The sequence below is a fragment of the Triturus cristatus genome, chromosome 3_2 (genome assembly GCF_964204655.1).
Source record: "Triturus cristatus chromosome 3_2, aTriCri1.1, whole genome shotgun sequence".
NCBI classification, from domain to species: Eukaryota; Metazoa; Chordata; class Amphibia; order Caudata; family Salamandridae; genus Triturus; species Triturus cristatus.
Genome location: NC_140584.1, coordinates 277,770,142 through 277,782,880, shown reverse-complemented (window position 1 = coordinate 277,782,880; position 12,739 = coordinate 277,770,142).

Genomic DNA, 12,739 nt, shown 5'->3' with positions numbered 1-12,739 from the left:
GCACCTGGACCCGTTAGTGCTGTTAACAAATTAAAGGGTGCAGGAGACCTCTGGCGAGTTGGTTTTCCTTTAACAGAGCTACGTACGAATATTCGAATGCATTTTTCGGTTTAAATAAAACAAGCCCAATTGCACTCCAGTGAATAAACAGTTATATACCACTTTTAGGAGAAAATTGAAAATGTAAAGACTTATATTGTTTCTTGTGTTCTTTATTTGTTGTGTTTTAGGGTCTCGTTGTTTTGGGGAGTCTTGGCAAGGCTATGACGCAGTTATGGCTTCTTTCCTTTCAGTTTTCGGCTGTCGGTTTGATTTGCCAGGTTTTGGAAAAGATTATCTCTAGTTTTAGTGACTGGGCCATTGCTGAACAGGGAGGAAGCTGTCGCATACATGTTTCTGCTTCCGGGTGAGTGTGATAGCTGCACTTGTCTGATGAATCTGTAGTGCTTCTTGTCTCTCGGTTCCAGGTCTGATTGCTTTTCAGAAAGACACAGGAGTGGTGCAGCATAAGACGACCACCAACCTTCAGTTCACTGCAGTTTTCATTCAGTCCCAGGGGGTCATGCAGAGAGACAAACTTAATGTGCTCTCTAACTAAGGGGCACTGTGGAGATCTGTGAGGCTACTTCCAGCAGGGTCGGATTGGGAAGGCGGGCAGTAAGGCAGTCAAGCATTGGGCGATGGGCCGGTTCCTCGGGGTCACCTATGGGCCGGTTTTTAGGGCCTTCGAAAAACGGCCCAAAGAGACTTACTGTCTTCCCTGGTCCTTGCCAGACCACTGTAAAGTGTCACCAGCATCCTTGGCACTCCCCTGCCATGCATTAAAACTAAGGTTGGGGTCCAGGTGTTGTTCTGGGCCTTAGGGCATTCTTACGTAGGCCCCCTGCCTCCTGTGGCCATCCCAGCCCAAAAGCAGTGTCATCCTCCCCCCTCCCCCACTGGGCCATCACTGTCAGGCCATGGCAGGTTTGGGGAATTGGGAGCATACAGGGGCCTCGCATAGAGGGCCCTTCTCACCAAAGACCCCATGGAGTAGCAGCAGCAGCCGTGTGCTTTTCTTGACCCCCCCCCCTCCCTTGCCAGGTCATACCCCGAGGATATAGTGGGCTGGGGAGGGGCTAGTAAGAGAAGTGGCATCGTTAGAGGCCAGGTGTTTTTACATCTGGTCAAGTGACTTTTAGTGCTTGGTGGAGGGTTGGTGGAAACATATAATGCAACCTTATGGTCTCATAAATGCTGACGTTGCAACTGGGGAAGAACCTGGTGTCAGTTCAACATCCAGGGCCTCATTTACAAGAAAGGGCCGCAGCGCTGCACCGCAAGCCATTTTGCTGTGTCACTATGGGGCAGTTTCAAAGCACAGGGATGCAACATATTTACAATAATATGTTGCATCCCTGTGCTCTCCCCTGCTCTGGCGTACAATGGGCTGCTGTGCGCTGACGCAGGCACCCTTGCACCATGGTACAAGGATACCTGCGCCACGGGGATGATTGTTTATGTGCAGGAAGGGTTCCGTTCCTGCACATAAACAATCTGAAATGCCATGTTTCAACTTCTATGTGTGCTGCTTTAGCACACATAGGACTTGCAATACGTAATTTTTTTAACCAGAGATGATTTCCTTGTTCTATGTGTGCTGCAGAATGCAGAAAGAGGATAAAAGAGGAGAAATGAATACATTTCTCCTTCTTGCGCCTCCCTATGCCTCCCCTGAAGAGGCATAGCATTCAGACACATTTCCAGGTTTACGATTTCTTGTAAATCTGGAAATGTGTCATGTTCAATGGATGTTGCATGGAAACACCCACAGCAACAACCATGGAACGCCCCTTTCACGCAAAGTGCTGCGTGTAAAGTAGCCATGTTTTCAAGGATGTGGTTTTTCCTGTCCTTGTAAATATGGGGTGGTAAAATGCGCCGCTAGTGCGTCACAAAAAATTACGCACCAGTTGCGCAAGGGGCTTGTAAATAAGTCCACCCAGAGATTCTTGGCCAATCTTATAATGAATTTGAATGAGGTAGTAGTGGTCCCCAATTGGGAAATTACTGCACCTCAAATGCTAGTATATTTATTATGATCAAATCTTGTGTGAATAAATAGTGAAACAGATCGTAGTTAAATTAAGGTGCTATATAGGCTCAGTTCACCTACTACCAAAAGGTGCTAATTACACATTAGGGAAAAGACATTTCATGTTTAAGATTTTTATATATATAAATCTATATAAAATATATATATATATATATATATATGCATTTGAAATTTTTATAATCTATTTCATATGGACAGTATGGAACTGTTATTTTTTTATGGTTCAAGTGTAATAAGGAATTGTAACTGTTAGGTAAATAATAAATTACATGTAGAAATATCGAACTTACAACCTTCTTCGGTGTTAAAGTGGTCTTTTCATTGTCAATATTTTGATTTATTTTATGTTTACTTGGTTTTATCAAGACTTTTGTGTACATAATTGGTTATAGGTCTGGAAACCATAGATTTGTGATCCCTGATCATTAGTTCAGCCAGTTACATTTTTTATACTACCGGTTTGTAAACAATACCTTGTAAGGGAAGTTAATATTTCAAGTGAAAAGGGAATTTGTTGCTGTTGCTGAACAAATTGACTACATCACTTCTTTGGCAGGGTAGAAGATGTGGAGTGAGTCTAGCCACCTTGAGGCAAGAGTGGGAGAAAGGGGGCATGGAAGTCCCGGACTTTGAATTATATTATCATGCAGCACAACTACAATATGCGGTCCATTGACTCGACGGGGATCCAAACTGGGAACGAAACCTCCTGGTGGGAGCTCCTAATGAGGGGTGCAAGGACTCCGCCGGCTTTCCCCCATCTGATCCGACACATGGGGAGAATATGGGAGAGACTGGTCAGACGCATACTTAGAAGAGCCCCATATGCCCCAGACATGGATATATGGCTGCCAGTACCCTTCACACAAATCACACACAATGGCTATAGATAAATGGCAGGAGGGTAGATGCTTAGTGTTATCTGACTTATACCCCAAGAATCGCTTTATCTCCTTGCAAGAGGCCGTTGAATCATTTAACTTGGGGCCAGGCCAATTCACACAGTATGCAAAGATTGCAGCAACTGCGAGACAAATTTGGCCCACCTTCCCAGAAGCACCAGAGTGCACACACAAACTGGTGACTTGCTAGAGATGGCAGGGGGTCGTAAATTAATAACCCATATATATCGGGCATTACGAGCTGATAAACATCTGCAACCCCTTCTAATAGAGGAGGCCTGGCAACGCCATGTTGATGATCCAATTTCTCAACAGGATTGGCTTAAAATACACACGGGGATTAAAAGAGTGTCGGTGAGTGCCCGATCCAATATAAATATATACATATGACCTATCTTTCCCCCAAGCGTCTACATGACATATTCCCCACCAGTAACCCTAAGTGCCCGAGATGTCATATGAAACGGCTGATTTTTTGCACATGACCTGGCACTGCCCTGTAGTGCATCATTTTTGGGCTGAAATTCGGAGCAGCTGCAGGAAACCACAGGCTGGAAGATTCCACAAACAGTGAGGGTGTGTCTGCTGGGTCTTCTCCCTGAGAATCCCAAGAAAAAGCTTAGTAGATCATAGGCTATTTTAGGCCTTCTTATTTCAAAGAGGTGACTGGCATTTCATTGGATAAGTCCCCGGGCACCGGCTAGGGACGCTTGGGAGAGGGACCTCATAGAATGGGCAGGGACAGAGGAGATACACATGAGGCGGACACGAGGCGACCCTAAGGCACAAGAAACCCTAACAGCATGGGCAGAGAGGACCCAGTGCCTAACCACCTATACACATTCCCAGGGAGGGGCCTCACCTGAGGAACCCGGGATGAATACATAAGACCCAGAGTAGCAAAGAGGGACACTCCCCACAGTCGGTTGTGTATGGACCTGAGGGAGTCATAAATAATATAAGGACCCTAAGAGGGACAGGATCCATGGTGAAAGTCTCTTGAAGGTTACCTATAGTGGAAGCTCAAGGCGGAGGGGGGAGGAGTGCAATATTTGGGCATTGAATTTTACAGTTTGGTCAATCATACCTCAATAGACCGGGGGGGGGGGGGGTGGACTCACCTGCAGGTCATGGAACGTTGGTACTGTTGGTACTGTCTATCCTAATGTATGATCCTGAATGACCTGTTCATTGAATGTCTTCCTAATTTTGTTAAACTGAAAATAAAGATTAAAAAAAAAGATAGCACACATGCATAGGGTTTTTTCAAGGCTGTAGTGTATTAATTTAAAAAATCCAAATTTTTGTGGAAAGCATAGCAATACATAAGGAGATATTTAACATTAATTAAAAACACAAAAGAGGAAGAAATAGAAAAATGAATTGTAGTGAGAATGGAGATAAAAGCGAATACGAGACAAAACCATAGCCGAAACAAGAAAAGGCAACAAAAAAGAACACGTTTTGCAGAAACAAAAGGTCTTCCCTATGAGAAAGCTTAGGCATTGTCATTGTTTGTAGCCATCTGGTACATGCAACATTGCGGAAAGTAAAAAAAGCACTTTGACGGACGTGTCATGGTGTTTTTTTTTACATTGAGCAAAGCTGCTGTCTGACATGGCTAAAAAACATTGACAAAGCTAGGAGCTCTCTCATATGTGGGATCTAATAGCTTTGCCAATGCTTGTTTTAGTATCTTTCTTCTAATTAGGGAGAAGCAATCTTTTAACAGTGTCCTCCTGGGGTTTGTGGTGTTACTGTAATGGTGGGAGTGCAGGATGTGACATAGCTGAGGAAGCTTGGCCAGTACTACCTTTTATCAAGATACGTTTGACCCAGTGTCACGCACCCTCGCTTCCCATGTTGGTGGCTTTGAATTGCACCATGCTCAAAGCCCATTTCTCACAATATGCCTTTCTATCTGCATACTTGATGCTGCCAGTCGGATAACGGCTGCCAATTTTCTAGTTCTTTAGTAAAAAGACAAAAAAGATCAACTGTTGTAAATAATAGACTCCTAAAAAGCCAAAGTACTTCATCATAGGTTGGAGCTCAGTTCGAAAAGAAACATTTCTGAGGTAGACGGTTATGCAAATCATGTTCACAACTGAATGATTGCATATTAATAAAAAAATTATTTATTCTGTTGGAAGCGCTAGAAATAACGTGATAGGGTGGTAAGAAGGGCAGGCAATACCATACCAGCCAGGGGTGGCCACTCCATTAGGGCGGAGGAGCGCCGCCCCCCTGCCACAACCAGTACATAAAATGAGAATAAAACTGGTTTTAACGCTGTTTAATTATTGTTTTATTTTAATCCCCTGGACCCGCCCCCAGGACTCTGAAGAGCCTTGGGGCTTGGTCCAGGGGATGACACTGCTGGTGGGGTACAGGTGGGCACTCCCTTCACTGTGCATGAGGTGTGTGGCCGGCTGTCTCAGGCCGGCCAAACCTCTCATGCACAGTGAAGCTCTCTCCAGCGTCAGCTGCATTGCTGGGGCTGGAGAGAGCAGGCGCAGGCACCCAGTTTGCCTGGGAGCACAAGTTGCTGATGCTCAGGCCAATGCGAGAGCAGCTTCAGGATTGGCCGCAGGGCAGGCTGGGAGCCTGTGCCCAGCCCCAGAGCTGGAAGCAGGAAGAGAGGATGCGCGGGAGACGGCGGCTGCAGCAGCAGTGTTAAGGTAACTTTATTATTATTTTTCTTGTACCCAAACCCTCCCCACCTCCCTCCTCTGGCCAAGCCCTCCCCCTCACTTTGGCAGGGGACAGGCCACTACTGATATTAGCAATAAATTAAATTAATCTGCTCTTCTGTTACATGAAAAGCACTCCAACACCATTGGGCGTATTTTGCGCTATGTATTTTAAATATGCAACACATGAGAGGGTGAGGCGTAGGGCAGGTGGGGAACATAACATTGAATGGGGCAGAAGAGATGCACCAACTGAGGCAAGATGCAACGATGGGGGCAAGCAAAAAAAAAAAAAGTACTCACCAAACCCATTTAGTAAACTGAAATTAGCTGCTGTTGCCGGGTTGTCAAGTTTTCAGTGTATATCATCATGTGTAGCACGTATGTTGATTTGTCTTGAATACATTGAAGTTTGATGAGGACAATGTGTTAAGAATGGGTTTCTGTGTATGTTGTAGAAATATCTATGTCAACTGCAGAAACTTCCGACAGAGCCAGCTTGGTGTTCCATCCTTCTGATGTCAATGAATGAAATTGAAGTGAGTTGGGTTTTATATTAACACCAGCCACTTAAGATACCACAAAGACACCAAAAGGTTGTGGCTGGACTGATATTATACCAGGGATTAGAAAAAGACTTTGCACGATTCATGGCACAGTTTAATCTCCTAACTTTGGGATACGTGAAGCTAATTAAAGGACGTACTGTTCTGCAAAGTTAATGGTCCTTTTTCTGTGTCGGTTTGCCTTCACTCTCCTCCTACCCAAGAAGTTTGGTTGTGTGCTGGTGTATTTACTGTTTGCAATAAAGGTCTTTTAACAGTTCTACCGAAATTAAACTCTTTGGTGCTGTCAGTTCCACTGCAGTGTTCTCCTTCTAGACTTCGAAAGATATTATAGCTGCCTGCAAGCATGCCCAACAGAGAGGTGAGTGCTCCAGGAAAAGGCAACGTGTAGTCTGCTAGGGGACATGCACTGCATAAGACTAAACATCAAAAATATTTGATAGGCAAATATTTTAGGAGATACACATTTGCTTGTTGAAGAAAGATTGAAGAGCCCCTTGCGCGTCCGCGGCTATAGAAGGTGGCGGACAAAAATATAAATCATGCACCTGAATCTTAATCATGCAAATACAGCAAGTCTCTGATAAGTTTTACTTTTAGATCTATTTAAAATTGCCATTTTTATTAAACACAGCCTTTTCCCACTGCTGAATGGTAATCTAGAAGTGGTATGAAGTCATAAAGGAAGACTAAAGAGGCGCCCTCTGGAAAACAGCGTCTGCCATTTGACCTCGGTCTTTGAATGCACAGCTAATGTGACAAAATAAGAACAAGATTTACAGGCCTGTTTATAGAAAAGGAGCTCTTGGAAGAATACTGAAAGAGGCCAACATCAAACGGAGAATGGAGCGAGTGAAAACACGAGCCCTCGTGTGAAGTGCTCTTAAACAAAGAAAAAATAGTCCCTGAAATAGTTCCTAAAATGGGAGCAGTGGATGGATAGTAGTAATTGGTCGTTGCTGTCGTGGAGGGTGGGAAAGCCAATTAATTAACATAAACATTATTAATCTAGTAGTTTAATGTGCAATCATACATATAAAACGTGATGCAGAAAAAAGCATGCATTTGAAATGTGCTGATTTACGATAGGCCATAGAAAAGCTATGAAGCAATTTTTCTTTGACTAGAAGCAAACCTAATGTTGCTGAAATGTGCACCTTAAATTGACATGTTTAGAAATGTAGTCATAACAGTAGAAACAATCTGGTTTAACAAATGTATTATTTTATAAGCAGCATTTTATTTATTAAATGTAATACACTTCCCACTTTCTTGTGTTTCATATAACGTTTGAAAAGAATAATTTGTGCATTTTAAATAATCATGCTTGATTCGTAGTAAAAGGATGACTAACAGTGATTTTGACTTGTAGTTCATAGTTTATTGTTCTTGCAGGTAAACAAACTTAGATGTAGAAGGTCATCTGTATATTAAGGCTTATGGGAACCAAGTCCAGTGTTTCCAGAATCAAGCAAGTCTGTCTGTAGATAACCTTGTGATAAAGTGCACAAGCCACATGTATTTTCATGGGAACGATGGAGCTGAACCTGCCTACCGATAAAGACTGCCATCCTATTGGTTCATAGAAGAAGTCTGATACAATGTTTTTAACATGTTTTCCTAACTTTTATATTATTGCCTGTGCCTAGGTAGATGAATCTCATTCTCTTGCTCTCTCTCAGAAGGATTGCACCAGGCCTAGTTCCCAGCCGGTTGTGGCTAGTGCTGCAACTGTTTCCCTTTTTGCCGACTTTGCTATCGGATTGCTACTGCTATTCTATGCTGATTTGCTTGGATTTATTGAGACTCGGCTGAGTCTCATGAACTACTCTTTATGGGAACTTCAGCTACTCTAATTTGGCTTTGAAGCTTTATGCTCCTCTGATCTCACTCTTTTCTTCAAATTCGAACTCTTCATGGGCTCTTAAACTCTTAACCTCTGATCCTGATCTTTAGAATAGGAAATCTATTCCTTAATGGAATGCACCTAATGCAATATATCTTTGATGCTTTGTTTTAACCATTCTTTTGATGAGATTTCTGTAAACGTATTTGATTTATGGACTGACTAAAATAAACACAAAATAAAAAAGAGGACCATATTAATCTATAAATTAGAATAAAGGTATTGGAAACTTATCACAACTATCATCATTGACTGAACTTAAAACTGTTGATGCTATTTAAATTTGAGATGTCTGATTTGCTCCTCAACTCCTAATACAACATTCCAAGATCCATCAAGAGGAAAAGGCATGATTTAGCATGGAAAAAAGTGATATTACTATAACTGAGTACATAGATTAAAAGTGTAGGGCCCAGTCCAAGCTATCAGGTTTCTGGTAGCAGAGTAATGCTTCAATGTTTGGAGCAAGGAGCTATAAATAAACACCCAAGTTAGAATAAAATATCTGAATCCTGCAGTGGCGTAGTTAGGCCTTATGCCACCTGTGGCGGCCCCTGTGTTTGCCACCCGTGGATGGCGAATGGAAGAGGCGGGGTGCTTGTGATTCCTGCGAGGCAGTGCAGCTGCCCCGAAAACTTGTGCCCCACCCTGCCCTTGCCACTTCAATGGAATCCTCGAATTTAATGCTTGGAGCTTGAGGAGCTGACAAGGTTTGATTTTCAAAGGCGGTTGCTGTTTGGAGGTGTGAGTATTAATAGGGTGATGCAACATCTATTGTAATTGTAATTGTGTTTACCATTGTCTTATTGAGTTGAGAATAAATAGTTTGATGAATGAAGGTGTTTATTATTTCTATGTGAAGAGATTGAAGAATTCAGACTCGGTGTAGTCTAAAATCCTAAGATCATAAAAAATTGAGACAAGCATAGAAGACACTTGAACATGCCATCACCGAATAGTATTTCTTGTTTGCAGAGATTTTGTGGTGTAGAGTGTGACATACCATCACCTACACAATTGAGATAGAAATATCAATAATCTGTTGTGGTTGTCTAATATTGATTAATGTTAGCAGAACCTAATTGCGTAAACAGGGGAAGTTGCAGTGATTAGGGTTATTTCACACTGGTCGAGAATTCACTGGCAAATTAAATTTCTGTGTGTATGATAGAAATCAGAAGGTGTAAAACCCTTAATGTTCCGGTTGTTGAATCGCTATCGTTTTTCTTTAGAAAAGCAAAGAAGAAATTATATCTGTTTTGTTTTACTTTTTCAGATGTTCCTTTGTGATCTGTGTAAGTACAAGAGAAATTGTAAAGGAGGGTAAACGGCTGCAAGGAGCGAGATTATACTTCATAGTGTTTTGCGCTGAATTGGTTAGTTGGTGTGCTTTCGTGCTGGGATTGATTGGTGATGTCAAGGTGCTGTGCTGTGTTAGTCAGCGACTGCGACTTTGTGAATGCTGCATTGAGATTTGTTAACAGGATTTTTATAATTAACAACAAGATTGTAAGAGATAGTTTGACATTTACGGAACAGAATCATAACTTTGAACAGCGAATTGTTTACTTTATGAGTTTTGTGAAAACATTACATTTTTTGGAATGATTCAAGAGTTTTCTGAGAGAAGTTACAGTTCTGATACGGAAAGGTGAAGAAGCAGCCTCTGAGAATACATCTGCACATTTTATGTCTACTGAGGTGGGATTAGATACATGTTTGTGGCTTTGTCAATGGTGCAATATCAGTCAGGAAGAGTGTCCATTGTGGTTTATTGACAGATTAAGAGAAAAATGATGTGAGTTGAAGCCTCTTCCTAGACCTATGCAATTTGAAGCTTTAAGCATGTGGGAAAAGGCTGCAAGAGACAAAGAGAGAGAAAAATACCAGAAAAGGACAAAGAGAGCAATGTGTAATTATGCAGATGCTTGATGAGATGAGGAAAAGTGTAAATGGAGGAAAGCCATAGTCGAAGGCATCAGATTATATCCAGCAATGTGTACTTAAAAGCCAGAGAAATGGAATAGAGAAATACTAAAGAAAAAGACAGGGAGGGAAAAAAGTACAAAACTGATACAGATAGCGAATCAGGAGATTATATATTAGAAGAGATGTCAGCTGCACTGCCCCCCCTTTAGCGATTACAGCTGATAGTCTGAGAAGTAGTGCAACAGCAAGCAGTACAGTAGCAACAGTTCCTATAGAAACTAGAGTAGTACAAATTGAGAGACCACTTCAAATATTGCAGATTGCCCCATCACAAGTTGCTCAGAGACAGATTGTTCCTCCACCTGTGGTAAATCCACCTTTGATGCATGTACCAGTGCAAACACCGCAAGTAGCGACAGTACAGACAGTGCCTAGACCTGTCGCATATTCCCCAGTTAATATTCATCTGACCCTCAAAGAAACAAGGATTGGTAGAATGTTTACCCACAACAGGATTTGCCCTGACTTCTCAAAATTCACAGATTGTTGTGTGGAGACCACCTCAGCCAGTTCAAGTGCTAAGACATGCGGCAAGAATTGTCTTTATCACACCAATGACCCAGGAGGAAACTAACCTCATTGAGGATGGAACTTTTCTACCTTGGTTTGAGGAAGCTGTAGGTATTAAAAGATAGAGGAATCAGTGCAAATAATTATCTGAGAACCTGAGAAGGAGAGGGCATTAAATATCCCAAGATTAAAAATGTAATTAGAGGAAATTATTAGAGGATGGTTTGATTTCGAATTTTTGAGTATGTATTAAGTAAAATAATTTACTTACCTATCTAAAGAGATTACAAGACCAGCAGCAATTGCACATGAGAAATTGACTGATTTGGCCCAGAAATAGGATGTTGATTTTCCAAAAAGCTATCCTTACCAGAAGAACTATAAGGTATAATTGGATGATGCAGTAATTAAAAACATCCGTTCTACATGAATTTGTTTACAGATTACTCCTACAGGAATTCGGTTACAGATTATTGAATCACTAAAATGTATTATTAAATGATGTGATTTTGAAAAATGAAAAAAACAAATGAGCAAAGAAGCATGAAAAGAAGCAGAAACCACAAAAAATAGGAAAGGAAAATAAGGAGCCAGACAGAGAAGGAGCGTTCAGCTTATCCACTTAGAGAAACAGTGAGAGGAGTATATGTTGATGTGCCTTGGAGCAGAGGTGATCTAGCATTTACAAACAATTTCCCAAAACTGAGAGACAAACCTGTGCAGTAGTACAAACATGATCTAATTGTGAAGATTTTAATGGTGTTGTGGACTGGTTTGGACACATTGTTTGATATTGTGTTACCAAGTGATTTGTGGGCTTAATGTAAGACTACAGTACAAATGCCACTTGTTGAGCCACCAAGAAATGCATGCACTAATGCACCATCTCCTGTAGTTATGGAGAAAAAAGAAGCAGTGTTTACCTTTCTGAAAGGCGGAGCACCTCCAAAGGACTTAGAATAGTTGAAAATTAATCAAACCATACAAGAAGCAAAAGAAGCATTCCATGAATATTATGAACATTCGTAGCAGGTGTTTCAGCAGCACAGTCGGAGAGAATACCCTGAAGAGAAGGACATGGGCATTTTTGTATGTTAGTTTGTGTTAGGTTTAAGACCAGAGAACAGTTCCCATATAACGCAGAGTATAATCTGTTGGCATAATAAGTCACTTGATGAGATCCTGTGATATGCAAAAGACTGCAGTGACGGATTAGAAAGCAAAAGATTAAAGAGAAAATGATGTGGGCACAAACGAAATTGGCTTAGAAGTGTTTCCAGAATTTTCCTTTTGCAGGAAATAAAGAAGGTATGCAAGGGTTTGTTGTTCCACAGACTTCTTCCAAGGGAAATTCCGAAGGTTTTGGTATTTCACAGGGTAGAGATAGAGATGTACCTATTGATCCAGGTTCAGGAATGGACGTTTCAGCATTGAAGAAAACAACTCCTTCACATCTGTCACAAGGTCGGGCATTGGAAGAGGGAGTGTAGATTTAATCCTGATAATGTAAACAGAAATGTGCCTGTGCAGAGGGGTATCCAAATGCAAAATATGCCAGTAGAGCAAATGCAAGTGCCAATGCAAAAACAATTCCCGATGATACAAGTCTCACAGACTCAGATGATCCCACAAAATATGGGCAATCTGAAATTCAATGTGAACCAGATGCCAAAAACAAACACAAATTCTTTCCAGAATAGAAATCAAAATACGTTCCAACAGTTTCCTAACATGGGTCAAAATGCTTTTCAATAATATCCTGTTTTACGTGACTGACTGCTGGAGAAAGAAGATCTAAGTTGTAGGAGTTTCAAATAAACCGACTACTTATCCAATTTCAGAGTAGGTCCCTGTAAAAATAGGCCCATTTGAGGAAACTCATCAATTTGTGATTTGTGACACAAGTCCCATAAGCTTGTTAGGGAGGAATTTAATGTGCAAGTTAAATTGTACACTGGACGGTGTGGAATTGCAGACACATGATAAAGATGTAGATTTCAAACCGGTTCAACAAAAGACAGCTCTAGGTTTGTTCCCAATAATGCCAACTAAAGAACTACCTGCCGACTTGACAGAAA